Source organism: Macaca fascicularis, chromosome 3, assembly GCF_037993035.2.
Source record: "Macaca fascicularis isolate 582-1 chromosome 3, T2T-MFA8v1.1".
In the NCBI taxonomy this organism is placed as follows: Eukaryota; Metazoa; Chordata; class Mammalia; order Primates; family Cercopithecidae; genus Macaca; species Macaca fascicularis.
This window is the reverse complement of record NC_088377.1, coordinates 172845052-172855304: the sequence shown is the minus strand read 5'-3', so window position 1 is coordinate 172855304 and position 10253 is coordinate 172845052. Positions and strand designations below refer to the sequence as shown.

At 40.8% G+C, this 10253-nt stretch overlaps 1 protein-coding gene across 1 annotated transcript in view; it reads right to left on the bottom strand.

Annotated features, from left to right (window-relative positions):
• Positions 1–10253, bottom strand: part of MKLN1 (muskelin 1) — a 377314-nt gene that overhangs the window by 167040 nt on the left and 200021 nt on the right. The gene's annotated exons all lie outside the window — the stretch shown is intronic.

The window sequence follows — 10253 nt, the reverse complement described above, 5'->3', positions numbered from 1 at the left end:
GCTTTGGATTCCCTGCAAGATTTACCAAAAAACAAATACACAAACAAAAACAAAAGCAAAGAAAACACTCCACCCCGTGGTAAAATGGCTAGGATTTGGTGCTTTCACCACTGTAGCCTGAGTTCAATTCCTGGCCAGGGAGCTAATCTCATTTGTTTTAAAGTATTGTATGATTCTTGACCTTTTGGGATACCATTTGTAATTGATCCTTATCCCTTTCATGGACAACTTTTGATTTCCTGTCTTTTTCCATTTGTAAGACATACAGACCATTTGGACCTTCATGAGTACCCAGCCGAGAAGCTGAGATCCTAGAAATCATGACCAGACAGAAATGTGAATTGTACTTCACTTGTGGCTAAACTCCTTTCTTTGAGCTGTCTTTGGGGTGATTCTGGGTCTTGTGAGGACTGTGTTGCACCTCCTTTGGAGATGCCCCATGCATCCTTGGTTAAGTCATAACCTTGATTAAGGCTTACTGGTTCACCTTGGTGAGTCATTTGGAAGCATACCTTTTTTTTTTTTTTTTTTTTTTAAAGTTCAGAAGCCAGGAATAACAGCTATTTGTGCTGGCTAATACCTGATAATGAGAGACTTGAAAAGTTTTTCTTTTTTTTTTTTTTAATTTTACTTTAAATTCTGGGATACATGTGCAGAATGTGCAGGTTTGTTACATAAGTATACATGTGCCATGGTTGTGTGCTACACTTGCCAACTGTCATCTAGGTTTTAAGCCTTACGTGCTTTAGGTATTTGCCCTAATGCTCTCCCTCCTCTTGGCCCCACTCCCTGACTGGCCCTGGTGTGTGATGTTCCCCTCCCTGTGTCCATGTGTTCTCATTGTTCAACTCCCATTTATGAGTGAGAACATGTGGTGTTTGGTTTTGTGTTCCTGTGTTAATTTGCTGAGAATGATGGTTTCCAGCTTCATCCATGTCCCTGGAAAGGACATGAACTCGTTCTTTTTTATGGCTGCATAGTATTCCATGGTGTATATGTGCCACATTTTCTTTATCCAGCCTATCATTGATGGGCATTTGGGATGGTTCCAAGTCTTTGCTATTGTAATGTGCTGCAGCAAACATACATGTGCGTGTGTCTTTTTTTTTTTTTTTTTTTTTGAGACGGAGTCTCGCTTTGTCGCCCAGGCTGGAGTGCAGTGGCCGGATCTCAGCTCACTGCAAGCTCCGCCTCCCGGGTTTACGCCATTCTCCTGCCTCAGCCTCCCGAGTAGCTGGGACTACAGGCGCCCACCACCTCGCCTGGCTAGTTTTTTGTATTTTTAGTAGAGACGGGGTTTCACCATATTAGCCAGGATGGTCTCGATCTCCTGACCTCGTGATCTGCCCGTCTCGGCCTCCCAAAGTGCTGGGATTACAGGCTTGAGCCACCGCGCCCGGCCTGCGTGTGTCTTTATACCAGAATGATTTATAACTCTTTCAGTATATACCCAGTAATGGGATTGCTGGGTCAAATGGTATTTCTGGTTCTAGATCCTTGAGGAATCACCACACTGTCTTCCACAATCACAGTGGTTGGATTAATTTACACTCTCACCAACAAGTGTAAAAGCTTTCCTGTTTCTCCACAGCATTGCCAGCATCTGTTGTTTGCTGACTTTTTAATAATTGCCATTGTAACTGGCATGAGATAGCATCTCACTGTGGTTTTGAGTTGCATTTCTCTAATGACCAGTGATGATGAGCTTTTTTTCATGTTTTTTGGCCACATAAATCTCTTCTTTTGGAAGTGTCTGTTCATATTCTTTGCCCACTTTTTGATGCGGTTGTTTTTTTTTTTCTTGAAAATTTGTTTAAGTTCCTTGTAGATTCTGGATATTAGACCTTTGACACATGGGTAGATTGCAAAATTTTTCTCTCATTCTGTAGGTTGCCTGTACACTCTGGTGATAGTTTCTTTTGCTATGCAGAAGCTCTTTAGTTTAATTAGATCTCATTTGTCAGTTTTTGCTTTTGTTGCAATTGCTTTTGGTGTTTTAGTCATGAAGTCTTTGCCCATGCCTATGTCCTAAATGGTATCGCCTAGGTTTTCTTCTAGGGTTTTTATGGTTTTGGATTTTACATTTAAGTCTTTAATCTATCTTGAGTTAATTTTTGTATAAGGTGTAAGGAAGGGGTCCAGTTTCTGTTTTCGGCATATGGCTAGTTTTCCCAGCACCATTTATTAAACACGGGATCCTTTCCTCATTGCTTGTCTTTGTCAGGTTTGTCAAAGATCAGATGGTTGTAGATGTGTGGTGTTATTTCTGAGGTCTCTGTTCTGTTCCACTGGTCTATGTATCTGTTTTGGTACCAGTATAATGAGTTTTGGTTACTGCAGCCTTGTAGTATAGTTTGAGGTCAGGTAGTGTGATGCCTCCAACTTTGTTATTTTTGCTTATGATTGTCTTGTCTATGCAGGCTCTTTTTTGGTTCCATATGAAATTTAAAGTAGTTTTTAATAATTATGCGAAGAAACTCAATGGTAGCTTAATGGGAATAGCATTGAATCTATAAATTACTTTGGGCAGTATGGCCGTTTTCATGATATTGATTCTTCCTATCCATGAGCATGGAATTTTTTTCCATTTGTTTGTGTCTTCTCATTTCCTTGAGCAGTGGTTTGCAGTTCTTGAAAAGGTCCTTCACGTCCCTTGTAAATTGTATTCCTAGGTATTTTATTCTCTTTGTAGCAATTGTGAATGGGAGTTCACTCGTGATTTGTCTCTCTGTTCTCTATGATTGGTGTATAGGAATGCTTGCGAATTTTGCACATTGATTTTGTATCCTGAGACTTCGCTGAAGTTGCCTGTCAGCTTAAGGTGATTTTGGGGCTGAGACAATGGGTTTTCTAAATATATAATCATGTCATCTGCAAACAGAGACAAGTTGACTTCCTCTTTTCCTATTTGAATACCCTTTATTTCTTTCACTTGCCTGAGTGCCCTGGCCAGAACTTCCAATACTATGTTGAATAGGAGTGGTGAGAGAGGGCATCCTTGTCTTGTGCCGGTTTTCAAAGGGAATGCCTCCAGCTTTTGCCCATTCAGTGTGATATTAGCTATGGGTTTATCATAAGTAGCTCTTACTATTTTGAGATATGTTCTATCAATACCTAACTTATTGAGAGTTTTCAACATGAAGAGATGTTGAATTTCATCGAAGGCCTTTTCTGCATCTATTGAGATAATCATGTGGTTTTTGTCACTGGTTCTATTTACGTGATGGATTACATTTATTGATTTATGTATGTTGAACCAGCCTTGCATCCCAAGGATGAAGACATCTTGATCGTGGTGGATAAGCTTTTTGATGTGCTGCTGGATTCGGTTTGCCAGTATTTTATTGAGGATTTTCACATCAATGTTCATCAGGGTTATTGGCCTAAAATTTTCTTTTTTTGTTGTGTCTCTGCCAGGTTTTGGTATCAGGAGGACACTGGCCTCATAAAATGAGTTAGGGAGGAGTCCCTCTTTTTCTGTTGTTTGGAATAGTTTCAGAAGGAATAGTACCAGCTCCTCTTTGTACCTCTGGTAGAATTCGGCTGTCAGTCCGTCTGGTCCTGGGCTTTTTTTGGTTGGTAGGCTATTAACTACTGCCTCAATTTCAGAGCCTGTTATTGGTCTATTCAGGGATTCAACTTCTTCCTGGTTTAGTCTTGGGAGGGTGTGTGTGTCCAGGAATGTATTTCTTCTAGATTTTCTAGTTTATTTACGAGGAGGTGTTTATAGTATTCTCTGATGGTAATTTGTATTTCTGTGGGATCAGAGGTAATATCCCTTTTATCATTTTTTATTGTGTCTATTTGATCCTTCTCTCTTCTTTGTTAGTCTAGCTAGTAGTATATTTTGTTAAATTTTTTCAAAAAACTACTCTGAATTCATTGATTTTTTGAAGAGTTTTTCGTATCTCTATCTCCTTCAGTTCTGCTTTGATCTTAGTTATTTCTTGCCTTCTGCTAGCTTTTGAATTTGTTTGCTCTTGCTTCTCTAGTTCTTTTAATTGTGATTTTAGTGTGACAATTTCAGATCTTTCCAGCTTTCTGATATGGGCATTTGGTGCTATAAATTTCTGTCTTAACACTGCTTTAGCTGTGTCCCAGAGTTTGGTATGTTGTCTTTTTGTTCTCATTGGTTTCAAAGAACTTCGTTATCTCCCTTAATTTTGTTATTTATCCAGGAGTCATTCAGGAGTAGGTTGTTCAATTTCCATGTAATTGTGCAGTTTTGAGTGAGTTTCTTAATCCTGAGTTCCAATTTAATTGCACTGTGGTCTGAGAGACTATTTGTTATGATTTCCATTATTTTGCATTTGCTGAGAAATGTTTTACTTCCAATTATGCGGTCAATTTTAGAATAACTGCCATGTGGTGCTGAGAAGAATGTATATTTTGTTGATTTGGGGTGGAGAGTTCTATAGATGTCTGTTAAGTCCACTTGATCCAGAGCTGAGTTCAAGTCCTGAATATCCTTGTTAATTTTCTGTCTTGTTAATCTGTCTAATATTGACAGTGGGGTATTAAAGTCTCCCATTATTGTGTGGGAGTCTAAGTCTCTTTGTAGGTCTCTAAGAACTTGTTTATGAATCTACGTGCTTCTGTATTGAGTGCATATATATTTAGGATAGTTAACTCTTCTTGTTGCATTGATCCCTTTACCATTCTGTAATGCCCTTGTCTTTTTTGAACTTTTTGGGTTTAAAGTCTGTTTTATCAGAGACTAGGATTGCATCCCCTGCTTTTTTTTTTTGCTTTCCATTTGCTTGGTAAATATTCCTTTGTCCCTTTATTTTGAGCCTATATATGTCTTTGCACGTGAGATGGGTCTCCTAAATACAGCACACTGAAGCGTCTTGACTCTTTATTCAGTCTGTGTCTTTTAATTAGGGTGTTCAGCCTATTTACATTTAAGGTTAATATTATTATATGTGAATTTGATCCTGTCATCATGATGCTAGATGGTTATTTTGCACATTAGTTGATGCAGTTTCTTCATAGTGTCACTGGTCTTTATATTTTGGTGTGTTTTTGCAGTGGCTGGTACCGGTTTTTTCTTTCCATATTTAGTGCTTCCATCAGGAGCTCTTGTAAGACTGGCCTGCTGGTGACAAAATCCCTCAGCATTTGCTTCTTTGGAAAGGACTTTATTTCTCCTTTGCTTAAGAAGCTTAGTTTGGTTGGGTATGAGATTCTGGGTTGAAAATTCTTTTCTTTAAGAATGTTGAATATTGGCCCCCATTCTCTTCTGGCTTGTAGGGTTTCTGCAGAGAGATCTGCTGTTGGTCTGATGGGCTTCTCTTTGTAGGCTACCTGAACTTTCTCTCTGACTGCCCTTAACATTTTTCCTTCATTTCAACCTTGGAAAATCTGATGATTATGTGTCTTGGGGTTGATCTTCTCAAGGAGTATCTTAGTGGTATTCTCTGTATTTCCTGAATTTGAATGTTGGCCTGTCTTGCTAGGTTGGGGAAGTTCTGGATAATATCCTGAAGTGTGTTTTCCAACTTGGTTCCATTCTCCCCATCACTTTCAGATACACCAATCAATCGTAGGTTTGGTCTTTTCACATAGCCCCATATTTCTTGGAGGCTTTGTTCGTTCCTTTTCATTCTTTTTTCTCTAATCTTGTCTTTACACCTTAGTTCAGCAAGGTGACCTTCAATCTCTGATATCCTTTCTTCCACTTGATTGATTCAACTATTGATACTTGTGTATGCTTCACCAAATTCTCGTGCTGTTTTTTTCAGCTCCATCAGGTCATTTATGTTCCTCTCTAAACTGGTTATTCTAGTTAACAGTTCCTGTAACCATTTATCAAGGTTCTTAGCTTCCCTGAATTGGGTTAGAACATGTTCCTTTAGCTCAGAGGTGTTTGTTATTACCCACCTTCTGAAGCCTACTTCCGTCAATTCGTTAATCTCATTCTCCATCCAGTTTTGTGTCCTTGCTGGAGAGGAGTTGCGATCATTTGGAGGAGAAGAGGCATTCTGGTTTTTGGAATTTTCAGTGTTTTTGTGCTGGCTTTTCCTCATCTTCGTGGATTTATCTACCTTTAATCTTTGAAGCAGATGACATTTGGATGGGGTTTTTGTGTGGGAGTCTTTTTTTGTTGATGTGGTTGTTGCTTTCTGTTTGTTAGTTTTTCTTCTGACAGTCTCCTCTTCTGCAAGTCTGCTGCAGTTTGCTAACGGTCACCTCTAGACCCTATTTGCCTGGGTATCACCAGTGGAGGCTGCAGAACAGCAAAGATTGCTGCCTGCTCCTTCCTCTGTAAGCTTTGTCCTAGAGGGGCCCCAGCCTGATGCCAGCCAGAGCTCTCCTATATGAAGTATCTGTTGACCCCTGTTGGGAGCTGTCTGTAAACCCCTGTTGGGAGGTTTCTCCCAGTCAGGAGGCTTGGGGGTGAGGGACCCACCTGAGTAGGCACTTCATCTGTTAGCAGAGCTGGTACACTGTGTTGGGAAAATATCTTTTGTCAGGAGCAGCTGCTCTCTTCAGAGCCAGCAGGCAGGAAAGCTTAAGTCTGCTGAAGCTGTGCCCACAACTGCCCCTCCCCAGTGCTCTGGGGACAATCCAGTGCTCTGTCCCATGGAGATGAGAGCTTTATCTGTAAGCCCCTGACTGGGGCTGTTACCTTTCCTTCAGAGATGCCCTGCCCAGTGAGGAAGAATCTAGAGAAGCAGTCTGGCCACAACCGCTTTGCCACGCTGTGGTGAATTCTGCCCAGTCCAAACCTCCCAGTCTCCTTAGCACTGTCAGGGGAAAACTGCCTACTAAAGCCTCAGTAATGGCAGATGCCCCTCCCTCCACCAAACTCAATCATCCCAGGTCGACTTCAGACTGCTGTGCTGGCAGTGAGAATTTCAAGCCAGTGGTTCTTAGCTTGCTGGGCTCCGTGGGAGTGGGATCCACTTAGCAAGACCACTTGACTTCCTGGCTTCAGCCCCCTTTCCAGGGGAGTGAACGGTTCTGTGTCGCTGGGGTTCCAGGCACCACTGTGGTACGAAAAAAAAAAAACTGCGACTAGCTCAGTGCCTGCCCAAACAGCCTCTCAGTTTTGTGCTTGAAACCCAGGGCCCTGGTGGTGTAGGCTCATGAAGGAATCTCCTGATCTCTGGATTGCAAAAACCATGGGAAAAGCATAGTACCCAGGCTGAGTAGCACAGTCCCTCATGGCTTCCCATAGCTGGGGCAGGGAGGTCCCCCCGCTCCTCACACTTCCTGGGTGAAGCAATGCCCCACCCTGCTTCTGCTTGCTCTCCGTGGGTTGCACCCATTGTCTAACCAGTCCCAGTGAGATGAACTGGGTACCTCAGTTGGAAATGCAGAAATCACCTGCCGTCTGCGTTGGTCTTGCTGGGAACTGCAGACCGGAGCTGTTTCTATTTGGCCATCTTGGCCCCTCCTCGAAAAGTTTTTAAGAACTCCATAGTCAAAAGCCAGCTTCATTAAAAACAGATTCGCAGGCGTGGTGGCTCCTGCCTGTAATCCCAGCCCACTTCGGGAGGCCACAGTGGAAGGTTGCTTGAGTCCAGCGTGGGCAATGTAATGAGTCCCTGTCTCTACAAAAAGTAAAAACAAAACTTAGCTGGGCATGGTGGTGCGTGCCTGTAGTCCCAGCTGCTTAGGAAGCTGAGGTGGGAGGATCATTTAAGCCCAGAATGTGTCAAGACTACATGAACTGTAATCATGCCACACTGCACTCCCACTTGTGTGACAGAGTGAGACCCTGTTTCTATTTTTTAATTTTTCTTTCAGTATCACAGAACAGAGAGACTCTCTCTCTCAAAACGAACAAACCAGGGCCGGACATGGTGATTCATGCCTATAATCCCAGCACTTTGGGAGGCCGAGGCAGGCGGATCATGATGTCAGGAGATCGATACCATCCTGGCTAACACAGTGAAACCTGGTCTCTACTAAAAATACAAAAAAATTAGCTGGGCGTGGTGGTGGGTGCCTGTAGTCCCAGCTACTCAGGAGGTGAGACAGGATAATGGCAGTGAACCTGGGAGGCGAAGCTTGTAGTGAGCCAAGATTGCACCACTGCACTCCAGCCTGGGCAACAGAGCAAGGCTTTGTTTCAAAAACAAACAAACAAACAAAAATAAGACTCAACCTCGTCCCACCTCTCTGCTGTCTTCAGTACCACATGAAAGGATCTAGAGGAGACTTCTAATGACTCAGACCCCTTAAGGAAGACAGAAAAAGATGCCTCTCACTCCCTTTCCGGGTTCTTCTGTCTTCCTGTGGAGTCTGAAGAGTCATGGAGAGATTTCATGACAGTTTCCAGCACACAACTCTGCTCTCTTTTGTGTCATGTCACCTGATCCCTTTGGCTTTTAGGCGTACTGGATATTATTCTGTTCTGTTAGAGAACACTTAACCTTTGTGTGTGTGATGGCTGGCAAGTTACTGATGAGAATTACAATATTGGAGTTGGCTGACAGAAGTTGTTTACAGTGAATGGTTATTATTATTACTACAGGGAGTTACTGGTTTCTTTGCTCGTTAAGATAAGAAAGGCATGGTTTAAATACTTAGAGAAATGTTTTTGTATTGAAGTACACCATGGAAGTGTTGCATGGCCCAGTCCCATGGTATTTCCCCTCTTTTGGGGGACCCAGGATTCAGCCTAAAAATGGAATGCTTAATTTTTAAAGATCTAGATGCTCTGCCTTCAATTGCACCTGCTTTTCACATATTTAAATTATTAGGTTCTAAAAACTCTAAATGTTTTGTTGACCCTGTTCCTTAATGGGCTCTGCCCTGAGCTCAGTGATCCAACTGGAAAACAGACTACATTAAAAGCTACTTATCTAAGTGAAATAGGTCTCCTTATAAAATCCAATGATAGATTCCTGTGATTTCGTGTTACCTTGGCATCCATTTTTAATTTTCCTCCAACATACCCAAACTCCTCCTTGAAAAGGCTTAAATTCTTTCTCTTTGTGCTTTGAGATATAAATTTACTACCCCATTTTCTCTAAAACTCAGTACAAGCCTCTTCCAGAGTCAAGAAAACTTTTTTTCCTTTGAACTTTAAACTTTTCCATTTACAAAGGTACAGTTTGAATCTAACTGTCCTTTTAAACTAGTGAGTTTTACCAGTCTCATGACTAAAATTTTTTTTCTCTGCTTGGTTTTGTTTTGTTTTTCTTACCTCAGTTCACCAGCAGTTTCAATGTGGCTAAAATTTTTAAATTAAAGCTATAAAGTCATTATCTGTGTCTGGGTGATTTATGTGTACATGTATACATGTCTGTTTATATATTGCCTACATGGTACCATTGACTTATAGAAAAAGTGCTTATAAATAATATAACCAACCCAAATGCTTTTCACGGTCCCTTGACTTTAGTAATCTTGGGTTTAAATTAAGATGGATTTCCATTTTAAATTATTAGTGAAGTAAAATAGAAACATCTTCAAATTTTAATTCAGACATGTTTGCCTAGATATGTTGGTCAGACTGGTTTATACTGTCTCTGCTAAATGTTTTAAGGTCGTTAAGGCCATTGCTTTTATGTTATTTTTTGATATTTGCTTAATTTGTCTGTGAGCTTATATCTTTGGATTTCAGCCTTTAGATTCTGAGTACTAGACAAGTGGCCCTGGGGACAGTGCCTGGGCCCCATCATCCCTAGTTGAACTATGCCTCTTGGGTATACTGCAAGGAGTTGGATCCTCCAGGCATTGTCTCCATAGCACTGTCATTTGTTCTGAGCTCTGGTACATAATTAAAATCGCTTACTTCTTAGGTTTTTCACTGAAAATTAGGGTTACTAAGAGTTAACATTGTGGTTAATATATGTAACTAAAACTACTAGGCCAGAAACATATAAAGAAGATGTAAAGAAAGTTGAAAAGGGTAATTTTTTTCCTTTACCTAAGAGAGGACTTTGGTCAGAATGATAAGAGGATAGTAAATCTTTGTCCTAAGTAGAATACCAATATTAAAAAAATGAAGTATAGGACAAAACTGAAGGTATAAGCAAGTTGTAAAATGTTTGTGGAAGATTAATGTCATGAAAAGAATTTTGTATGTGATACAGTTGGCTAAAATTAGAAGGAGATTATTGACTTTTTCTAAAAATTAAGCATTGATATTTAAAGCACACTGATGTGGGACCCCTGTTTCAGAGTAACAGGGTTTTCTTGGAGCATTAATCTGCTCTTTAATAGAAAAATGTTTAAAGGTTATGGAAATCTTATGCAGTTAAAACTGAGGACTAGATGCGGTGGCTCACACCTGT